Source organism: Choloepus didactylus, chromosome 7 (assembly GCF_015220235.1).
Source record: "Choloepus didactylus isolate mChoDid1 chromosome 7, mChoDid1.pri, whole genome shotgun sequence".
Lineage (NCBI taxonomy): Eukaryota > Metazoa > Chordata > Mammalia > Pilosa > Megalonychidae > Choloepus > Choloepus didactylus.
This window is the reverse complement of record NC_051313.1, coordinates 15,488,494-15,499,084: the sequence shown is the minus strand read 5'-3', so window position 1 is coordinate 15,499,084 and position 10,591 is coordinate 15,488,494. Positions and strand designations below refer to the sequence as shown.

Below are 10,591 nucleotides of genomic sequence, written 5' to 3'. Positions count from 1 at the left end.
GGGTCACAGCTCTATTGATATAATTTAATCAAAAAGACCCACCCACAATTGGGTGGGTCACATCTGCATGGGAATAATGCAATCATAAGATCCCACCCACAATAGCTCTGCCCCCACAAGATTGCATTAGAGAACATGGCTTTTTATGGGGTACATAACAGATTCAAACCAGCACAAGAGCCTAGTAAAATGTAACTGTTTTGTCAGGGAACTATTTGTGTGATGTAAGAAAAACTGGGCACCGATGGAATCTAGAAAGTAATTAATCTTAGGTTAATCATCTGGCTTATGTAAATAATTTGCAAAGAACCTGTTTTGCACATGAATTATTGAGAGTTCACTGTATCTTAAGCTTCTGTTCATTTTGTAAGATTCTTTATACCTGTTGCAATAGGAATATGTCTCACAGGTTTTATAAAGTATCTACCAGTAAGAACAAAGGGGGAAGGTTACAAATCAGGTTACAAATCAGAGGTAAGTACTGAGTTCTCAATTCACTATCCTATGTTATCAGCTATTTCTGGTGGGATATTAGGCAAGATAAGCAAGGCTGATATCCTGGGGAGGCACCAGTATAACCCTGCAGGTTGGTGAAGTATTCACCTGTTCATTGGCCACTACTATTGCTTGGTGCCTTCTGAGTATCCTGACCCTCCCAAGCCCTGGAGGAAGTAATGAACTCTCCCTAAAGGAACTTACCATGTGGTTTTTGCTAAGAAGTTCACAGAATGTAGGAATCCTGGCGCCAAGACAAAAACACAAGCTATGCACATTGAAAAATTAAGAATGTGGTATTATTATTGAGTTTTTTCTGTATAATACCTTTTTGACTTAACTTTAAAGAAGATAGAGGTTTTAATTTTGTTGTTTTCTTCTACAGTGTGTTCCTAGGAAATACATTCAAGAAAAGATGCTCTCACGTGGTCCAGCAGAAATATGAGGGTATCAGCAGTAAGAACCCTTATCCTGGTAGTAGACTGGAATCTAAGCCTGGCAATGAAAAAGACTTAGCTTGGTATGTTTTTTCAAATGAAAATTTCTTCACAGATATTCAAATGGGGAACTTTGACTTAGGGCAAACACTACGCTGTTAGAGGGGGAAAACAGTACCCAGCAACTAGGGCACTTCCTGGCTCTTAGTACACTGGGTACGTCAACTCATTCAATCCTTTATTAAAAACTAACTGGGTCCCAGGCAGTATTTCAAGTGCTGGAGATACAGTGATGAACAAAACAGACAAAACCCTGTCCTTGTGGAACTTAACATTGTATATAAACTACAAAAAAATATTATGTGATGATAAATGTTGTAGATAAAAGCAGAGGAGGGCACAAGAGAGTTTAGAGGGCTGCAATTTTAAATAAGAGATTCAGGAAAGGTCTCATGGAGTGAAGACTTGAAGGAGGTGAGGGAGTGAGCTATGTTTCTATCTTGCATAAAGAGTATTCCTGGCAGAGCTAATAGGAAATGCAAAGACCCTGAGGTGGGAATGAGCCTGGCTTGTTCCAGAAACAGCAAGTAGGCCAGTGAGTGTTGAAGTAGAAGGAGAGGTCAGGGATGTTGAAGGAGGCAGGACAGGGAAGAAGATCTTGGGGGGCAGAGAAAGGATTTTAGCTTTTACCTTGAGTGAAATAGGGAGCCAATTCAGGAGCGAAGTGACCAGCAAGTTTTAAAGGATCGGTCTGCCAGCTGGGTTGAGGGTGGAATGAAGAGAGAGTAGGGAAACAGAAAGACCCACTTAGGAGTCTGTTGTAATAATCCAAATGAAAGTGATAGCTGTGTACACCTGCATAGTAGCAGTTGAGGGGTTAAAAACTGGTCAGATCTGATATATTTTGAAGTTAGGGCTAATAGGACTTCCTGATGGATTCAGTGGGAAAGGGGTAGAGAGGGGTTTGGGGGAGTGAGAAAGGTAGGATTCAAGAAAGACTGGCCTGAGCCAGTGAATGATGGAGCTGCCATTTAACAAGATGGAAAAGACCATGCAGGGAACTAATTTTTACAAGGTGAGGAGTGGGAGCTCAGTTTATACCAGTCAAATTTGCAATATCTGTTAGGTATCCCACTGGTGATATTGAGTATGGAGGTCAGCAAAGAGATTCAGGCTGGAGATATAAGTATGAGAGAGCTCAGCAAATAGATGAAATTTAAAGCCATAGGACAGGATGAGGTTACCTAGACAGTGAGTAAAACAGAGAAGAGAACCAAGAACTGCGTCTTGGAGCTTTCCTGATTGCAAGAGGTAAAGAAACCAGAGAAGAAGACTGAGAAGTGGACGATTAGGTAGGAGGAAAACCAGAAAAGTAGCATTGGCTTGGAAGTCAAGAGAAACGGTGTTTCCAGAGGAGGCAGTGATCCATTGGGTCAAATATTGAAATCTGGCCTATTAAATGAGGGTTGTGAAAGACCGCTGGATTTAGTAATATGGCGATTGTTGGTGCCCTTGACCAAAGCAGCTTCTACAGATTTGTGGTCAGGGGGAAGCCCCTCTGAAGTGAGATGGAGAGAGAATGGGGGAAGTAAATTGGAGGCTTCAAGAATGCAAATACTTATGAGGGTTTTGTGGCAGAGGGAAGGGAAATAAGGCAGTACCTGGAAGAGTAGGTGGGATCAAGAGAGATTTTGAAAGATGAGAAGAATAGCATGTTTGTTTTTTGAAAAATAGTGAGGACAAAGGGGAAAAAATGAATGACGTAGGAGAAAGATGGGATACTTGGGCAAGAGGGAATGGGATCTAGGACGGATGTGGAAGGGTTGGTATCAGACAGGATCACAGACAGTTCATCCTTTGTAGGGGCATTGATGGCAGATATAAAGGAGGTATTGAGGTTAAGAAGAGGAGAGGACAAGTTATGAAACAGTCACTTAAGACAGAGAGAGAGAGAGAGTAAAAGACTCCATCTAGTAAGAAAATAAGATGGATAGATTCCAGTGTGGTCAAAAGATTGGTGGAGTCAGACATCTTGAATGTGTAAACTGGAAATAAAGGGAATGGTGGTGAATGACTATTTTATACCCGAATGGCAATTAGTCTGTTTCCATGTGAGTTGTGAGGAAAATGGGTATTGAATATACAAAAGTATCGATTTAAAAGTATCATGAGACATTTTGGGGAAACTTGGTTTCTGCATTTAGCAGGGGTGTGTATACTTATCCAGGAAGGCAGATTAACATTGACATAGACTTCCGCACAGTATGTGGCAAGAGTAAATGAATGGTCTTGGCCAGTAGATTTTGCACTTCAAATATGAGCCAGTAAAGGGCTGTGGGCTACTTGGATAAAATACAGCCCCTAAAGAGAGCTGGAGCAGGAGATCTGTATGTTACGCCTTCCAGACCTAAGACAGGAAGTCAGATTTTAATAGCTTTGACTTACAAATTTAATATCCTCCAAAGAAAATTCACCTGTTGCCAAATCTAGTGCCAGGCTTTGGATGCACACCGTTCTTTCAAGTCCCTTGTTTGTTTTCATTTCTTTCTTTCTTCTTCTTCTTTTTCTTCTTCTTCTTGCCAGAGTCTTCTGGCTTTTTAGGCATGAATTCTAAAGGGCTTCCAATCTATCTGCTTGATGAGTTGTTTTATCAGAAGGCCATAATGAAAGAAATTTTAGACATTTTGGTTTAAAATGCATTTTCTGGTTATGGGTTTCCCTAAATTCTCCATGTACATATAAATACACTGTTTTTATATGTATTTATAATACATATGGGCAATACATGGGCAGTTTGGCCCATGTATTGAAATCCAGCTCTTCAAAAACATTCTTTTTCAGTTAGGTAACTCTGAAAACCAACACTACTGTCAGAAGAAGTTCTATTGACCTAGGTGCCAAGGACTTCTTTTTGTTCCATATGCCTTCATTTTTAGAATTAGATGCTTTAAAGTTGCTAAACCTGATCTATCACACAGTCAGGTGTCAGTATTTAACAAATGCTGCTGCCACTAATGGTTTTTGCACTTGCATTGTTTCGTGAAGTTTAGTTTCAAATCCTTCAAATCATGTGACTTAACATTTCCATTCAGTAGCAACAAAATGGAGAGGCAAGAAATATAGACATAATTTTCTCATAAAGAGAATAGGGAACTCTTCATTAAAATGCCCACTTTTGGTGTTGGCTAGTATTGAGAGGAAGTGGATTAAAAGATCGCTTTTTAGATGAGCAGAAAAAAATGTGAAGGGATTTAGATGCAAGACAGTTGGGATATATTCTATCTAATCTTTATTAGGTATATTTAAGTTGAACTATTTTCTTTAATTTATTCCAAATTCCTTTGACTTTTGACTGAGCTTAGCAATGAACAAATTAAGATGTATATTATTATTACTACTACTTTTGATGGTGAATGCCTTTATATTTTTGTTCCTAATCATGAATATAATGCATGCTCTCTATAAAATGATCTATGAAATATATACAATAGAAAGCACAAGTCCAGCCACAATCCTTTCTCCCAGAGATAACCGAAGTTAGCAGTTGAGTTTGTATTCTTCCAGGTTTATTTCTATGTGTATATGTTTTTATATTTAGTTTTTAAAACAAATAGGCTCTCAAAATAATAATTTTATCCTCTGCATCTTTTGTTTTGTTCATTAATTATGAACCTCTTTCCATATAGATTTACCTCATTTGCTTCATTATGTGAATTAACTAATATGTATTTATTTCCTTATTGGGGATTATTTAGATTTCTAATTTTTGCAATTGCAAGCAACATTTTCATTCACATCCCTATGTAATGGTGATCACAATGGCCTACTCAAAGGTTTATTGAATTAATTAGTATATTAATTCATATGAAATGTCTAAAATAGTGCATGGCACATAAATGCTTTAAAAAGTGATTATTTATTTTTTCCTTATTTTCTTTTTTACTGGTGAATAAGTCCATATGACAAAATCCTAGAAATGGAATTGTTCAGTTGATAGCTATTGCCAAATTGCCCACCCAAGAGGTTCTGTCAATTTATACTCCCTTCATCAGTGATTAAAGAATATTTGTTTCCCCACACTATTTAATTGATGTATAACATGCATTTAGAAAAGGGCACACAAACTATAATTATGGACTCAACCAGATGTTGGATGTGCAACCAACATCTAAATCAAGAGAGAGTATATTTCCATCACCTTAGAAGCCTCCGTTTTGTCTCCTCTCAGTCATCATTTTCTCCTCCACTGCCCTCAAAGTGAAGCATCTCTTGCTTCTGGCACCATAGATTAGTTTTGTACCTTTATATCAGGCTTTGTCACTCAGCATTATATTTATAATAGATGATTATGACTACCCATGTTGTTGTGTGTGTCAGTAGTTCACATTTGTATGGCCTTCTCTTGCAGGAGCATACTGCAAATCATTAAAAAAAAAAGTTCCACATGAATTTTACTAGGTTTCTCAACATCTTTTCTTGGTGTAGCTTTGGGCTCAATGCAATGGTAAATACTTCTCTGGATTTCCCTTCTCTCAAGAGTCTTGGATCCTCAAGTTCTATGCCCCTTGGTGGCTCTGAACTCCAGTGATCTCATCAGTTCCATAAATATGGTGAAATCTCTAGCTTACAACTTTCTGCTTGGCCTCAGATCCCTGCACCATAGTGAACTGACAAACGCTCCAAAGGAAGAGAGCAATTGAGTAGGTCTCCCTTGCCCTAATGTCTTTCTTTTCTCTCCAGGATTTTAGCTTCTCAATTATTGGCTGCTCTCTGATACCTTCAACAGCCCTTTTTCAAATACATTTTATCAATCTCTTAGATGTTCTTGGTATGATGCAAATTACTCCATCATGGTCAAAAGTGGAACATCTGAACTACACTTTTATCAATATTTGGACCTTAGCCACCTTTTTATTATTTGCTAATTTGCTGGCCAAAAAGTTATAAAATCATCTTAATTTTCCTTACATCTTGGCAGTGTTATTGAGCAAATTTTTAAAGCTTATTGGCTATTTATATTTTTATTCTGTACATTGCTTAATTTTCTATTGGGTTGTTTTCTTTCATTGATTCAAGAAGTTATATACTTAGGCCCTTAATCTTTGTCTCATATTTTGAAAGTATTTTTTTCTCCAGTTTCTAGTTAGTTCATCTGTCAACTTTGTCCATGATCCCTTTTGTCATATAAAAGTTCAAAATTTCTTATGTAGTCAAGTCCATCAACCTTTTCTTCTGGTTTTTGGTTTGGGTATAGTGCTAAGAAAGGCCTCTTTCTCCACTCCACACATGCTTAGAAGACTTCTATATTTTCACTAGTACTTTATAGTTTTAATATAGTATATAATTTTATTTAAATATCATTTCCACTTTTTTTTTTCTTTTTGCAAAGGGTTTGCCACCAGAACACAGGTGTCATGAAAACCATCACTGATTCTTAAGCCAAAATGGGAAAGGAAAAGACTCATATCAACATTGTCATTATCGGGCAGGTAGATTTGGGCAAATCCACCACAAAAGGCCACCTGATCTACAAATATGGTAGAATTGACAAAAGAACCATTGAAAAATTTGAGAAGGAGGCTGCTGAGATGGGAAAGTGGTCCTTCAAGTATGCCTGGGTCTTGGATAAACTGAAAGCTGAACTTGAGCATGGTATCACCATTGCTGTCTGCCTGTGGAAATCTGAGACCAGCAAGTACTATGTGAACATCATTGATGTCCCAGGACAGAGACTTTATTAAAAACATGATCACAGGCACATCTCAGGCTGACTGTGCTGTCCTGATTGCTGCTGCTGGTGTTAGTGAATTTGAAGCTGGTATCTCCAAGAATGGGCAGACCCGTGAGCATGCCCTTCTGGCTTACACACTGGGTGTGAAACAACTAATTGTTGGTGTTAACAAAATGGATTCCACTGAGCCACCCTACAGCCAGAAGAGATGAGGCAATTGTTAAGGAAGTCAGCACCTACATTAAGAAAATTGGCTACAACCTTGACACAGTAGCATTTGTGCCAGTTTCTGGTTGGAATGGTGACAACATGCTGGAGCCAAGTGCTAACATGCCTTGGTTCAAGGGATGGGAAGTCACCTGTAAGGATGGCAATGCCAGTGGAACCAGGCTGCTTGAAGCTCTGGATTGCATCCTGCCACCCACTCATCCAACTGACAAACCCTTGCATCTGCCTCTTCAGGATGTCTACAAAATTGGTGGTATTGGTACTGTCCCTGTTGGCTGAGTGGAGACTGGTGTCTCAAACTGGGCATGGTTTGAGTAAAGTCTGTTGAGATGCACCATGAAGCTTTGAGTGAAGCTCTTCCTGGGGACAATATGGGCTTCAATGTCAAGAACGTGTCTGTAAAAGATGTTCATCGTGGCAAGGTGGCTGGTGACAGCAAAAATGATCCACCAATGGAAGCAGCTGGCTTCACTGCTCAGGTGATTATCCTGAACCATCCAGGACAAATCAGTGCTAGCTGTGCACCTGTGCTGGATGGTCAACTCACATTGCTTGCAAGTTTGCTGAGCTGAAGGAGAAGATTGATCATCATTCTGGTAAGAAGCTGGAAGATGGCCCCAAATTTCTGAAATCTGCTGATGCTGACATCATTGATATGATTCTTGGCAAGCCCATGTGTGTAGAAAGCTTCTCTGATCATCCTCCTCTGGGTCATTTTGCTGTTTGGGATATGAGACAGACAGTTGCTGTGGATGTCATCGAGGCAGTGGACAAGAAGGCTGCTGGAGCTGGCAAGGGCACCAAGTCTGCCCAGAAAACTCAGAAAGCTAAATGAATATTACCTACAACACCCACCGCCCCAGTCTTAACCAGTGGTGGAAGAATGGTCTCAGAACTGTTTGTCTCCATTGGCCATTTAAGTTTAATGGTAAAAGACTGGTTAATGATAACAGTGTGTCATAAAACTTTCAGAAGGAAAGGAATATTTTGTGGGCCATTTGTTTTTGTGTGGCAGTTTGAAGTTATTAGTTTTTAAAATCAGTACTTTTTAAATGGAAACAATGACCAAAAATCTGTCACAGAATTTTGAGACCCATTAAAACAAAGTTTAATGAGAAAAAATCTATATATCATTTCCCCTACATATAGTTTAGCGAATAATGTAGGAGAAGGTAATGGCTTGTCCACAGTCCAGAAAATTAGCTAGTTATCTCAAATCTGTTTATTAACTAGGTCAATCCTGCCCATTGATGTGAAGTGTGGACACCTGGGATTGATTACAGCCTCTCTCTACATCAGTGTGTGGCTGTCATCATCTTGTTTCAATGTGACGCTATCACCTAAGCCATATTTAATTGGTTCAAGGGTGGGGACCTAATCAGAGTTGTGTCAAGGACTCCCTTCCCAGGAACTTTGGTCTTAGAACCAGAGAACCTCTGTACCTCTGAGATATTAAAAAAACTCAGGGTCTACTTGACATCCCTGCTTTCCACCATGTGGAAAATGCACTTAGTAGCAAAGAAATGTAAAACCAATATGTGGAGAAATGCAACGAAAAAATGCAGAGGGAGAGAGACCTGGCTGAGCTGGAGTTCTTGATTCCAGTTATTCAGTAATCTTAGCTGCATCTCTACTCTTCCTAGGGATAAGATCTTACATTTTAATTGATTTCCTTGATGCATTTCTCTTTTGTTTAAGCAGGTGAGAGTGATACCTGTAACCAAAAGGACTCAAACTAATTTGCATAGATTTGTTGCAGATGCCCCATTTTATTCCTTTGATCTACCAGCCTCCTCCTGCACCAGTACCACACTGTCTGAATTATTTTAGGTTTATAGTACATTTTTGAGGTCTAGTAAGCAAGCTTTTCCTTATTAGTCTTCTACAAAATTGTGTTGACTACACTTCAGATGAACATTGCTATCAATTTATCAAATTCTAAAAAGAAAACAAACGGAATTTTCTTTGTTATTGCATTGTACCTTTAGCTAATTTGAGGAGAATTAACATTAATACTTTCAAAAGTTATATATGTAGCATTGTTTTTTGGTAAAAGAGCCAAATAATAGTGATATTGGTCCTTTTTTTCCCCAAGTCCCAGTCCTTTCCCCAGTTTGGTGTATATCTTTCTTCACCTTTTATTACTTACCTGATTTAGTCTTATTTTAATTTTTTTTTTTTCAAAAACTTGAATGACAGATGTCACATCTTTCTTTAACTTCTCTAATTTCTCTAATCTTTCTTTAACTTCTATGCATGTGCACACAAATACATAATCTTCATTCCCGTGGTGTAGATATACTTAATTTATCTAATCATTTCCCTACTGATGGAAGTGTAGGTTATTACCATTTTTTCAATATTGCAAACAACTTTGGCATGACACTCTTGAAACGTCCTTTTCTGTTCACATTTCTCTAAGACATTATTACTGAGCTTTGTTGCTGGGTTTAAGGATATGCACATTTGGATTTTTAAAGGTATAATCAAATTATCCTCCAAAAAGTCAGCACCAGGTTTACACTTGTACAAGAAGCAAAATAGACATTTCCCCACCTTACATGCTCAGGAATATCATCCTTCTGAAATTTCTGCCATTCAGAGCAAAACAAAAATTATCTTATAGTTCTTTTTATTTTTACTTTAATGGTTACCAGTGTGGTTGAATAGCTTTACTTATTCATTGGGCCTTCTGTATTACCATGTCTATGAACAGCCAACTTACAACCTTTGCTCATTTGTCTATTTTTGTTGTTGTTTTAATTGTTTGTATTTTTCCTGTTGACTTAGTCCAGTTGATATAACTCTTGTTCTTTGTACATTTTCAATATTAATATTTTATCTGTAAAATATATAATGAAAATATTTTCTCCAGGTTTTCAATTGCCTTTTAACATTGTATATGATATCTGATCCCGTATAGAAGTTTTGTGGTTGTTATAATCAAATTGATCAGTCTTTTCTTTTGTTGCTTATCTATATGCAAACATATATATAGTTGCTGTTTGAGAAGGCTCCCTTGGTATTTTCCTTCATTGTCTCCTAATAATTAAATATAAATATAGTTCTTTGAAAAGAGCTTTTCTATGTATATTTTTCTATGTATAAAGGCTACTATGTAACTTTTTTCCTTTTCCCCCATTTGTATTACTGAGTCTGGGAATTCCTTGATCATATATTTCACCCATTTCTCTACTGGGCCAATGAAGGCTAGCTTCCCCCTATAAACGTTGTTGGCACAACTAGTTCCCACCTTTTCCTCAGTGACCCAAATGCCTTTATAATATGCCAAATTATCTTCTCATCTTTGCTTTATTTGTGTACACTTGTATGCTCTGCTCTGATGTAGTTGACTACTTAACTTGCTAATATTATACCATTTAAATTACTGTGGTTTTAAAAATAATAATGTAGTCTTTTAAAAAACAATCCCAGATTTTCTTGTTTTTTTATTTTTACATGAAGTTTAGAATCAACTTGTCCAGTGTCACAATACAATCTTATTGGGATGGCATTGGAACTAAAGATTAATTTGGAGACAGCTTACAACTTTATAATGGTGAAAAGTTTTGTCCAGAAACATGGTGTCTCCATTTATTAAAGTCTTGTTTTGTTTGTGTAATTCATTCATATTTTATGGTAGTTTTTGTTTTTCATATAAGCTTTACACTCTTCATGTTAATCTTATTTCTAATAATTT

The 10,591-nt window shown here is 37.5% G+C and overlaps 1 pseudogene; it reads left to right on the top strand.

Annotated features, from left to right (window-relative positions):
- The first annotated feature begins 6,376 nt into the window (after nt 1-6,376).
- Nucleotides 6,377-7,726, top strand: LOC119539743 (annotated as a pseudogene).
- Nucleotides 7,727-10,591: the final 2,865 nt, after the last annotated feature.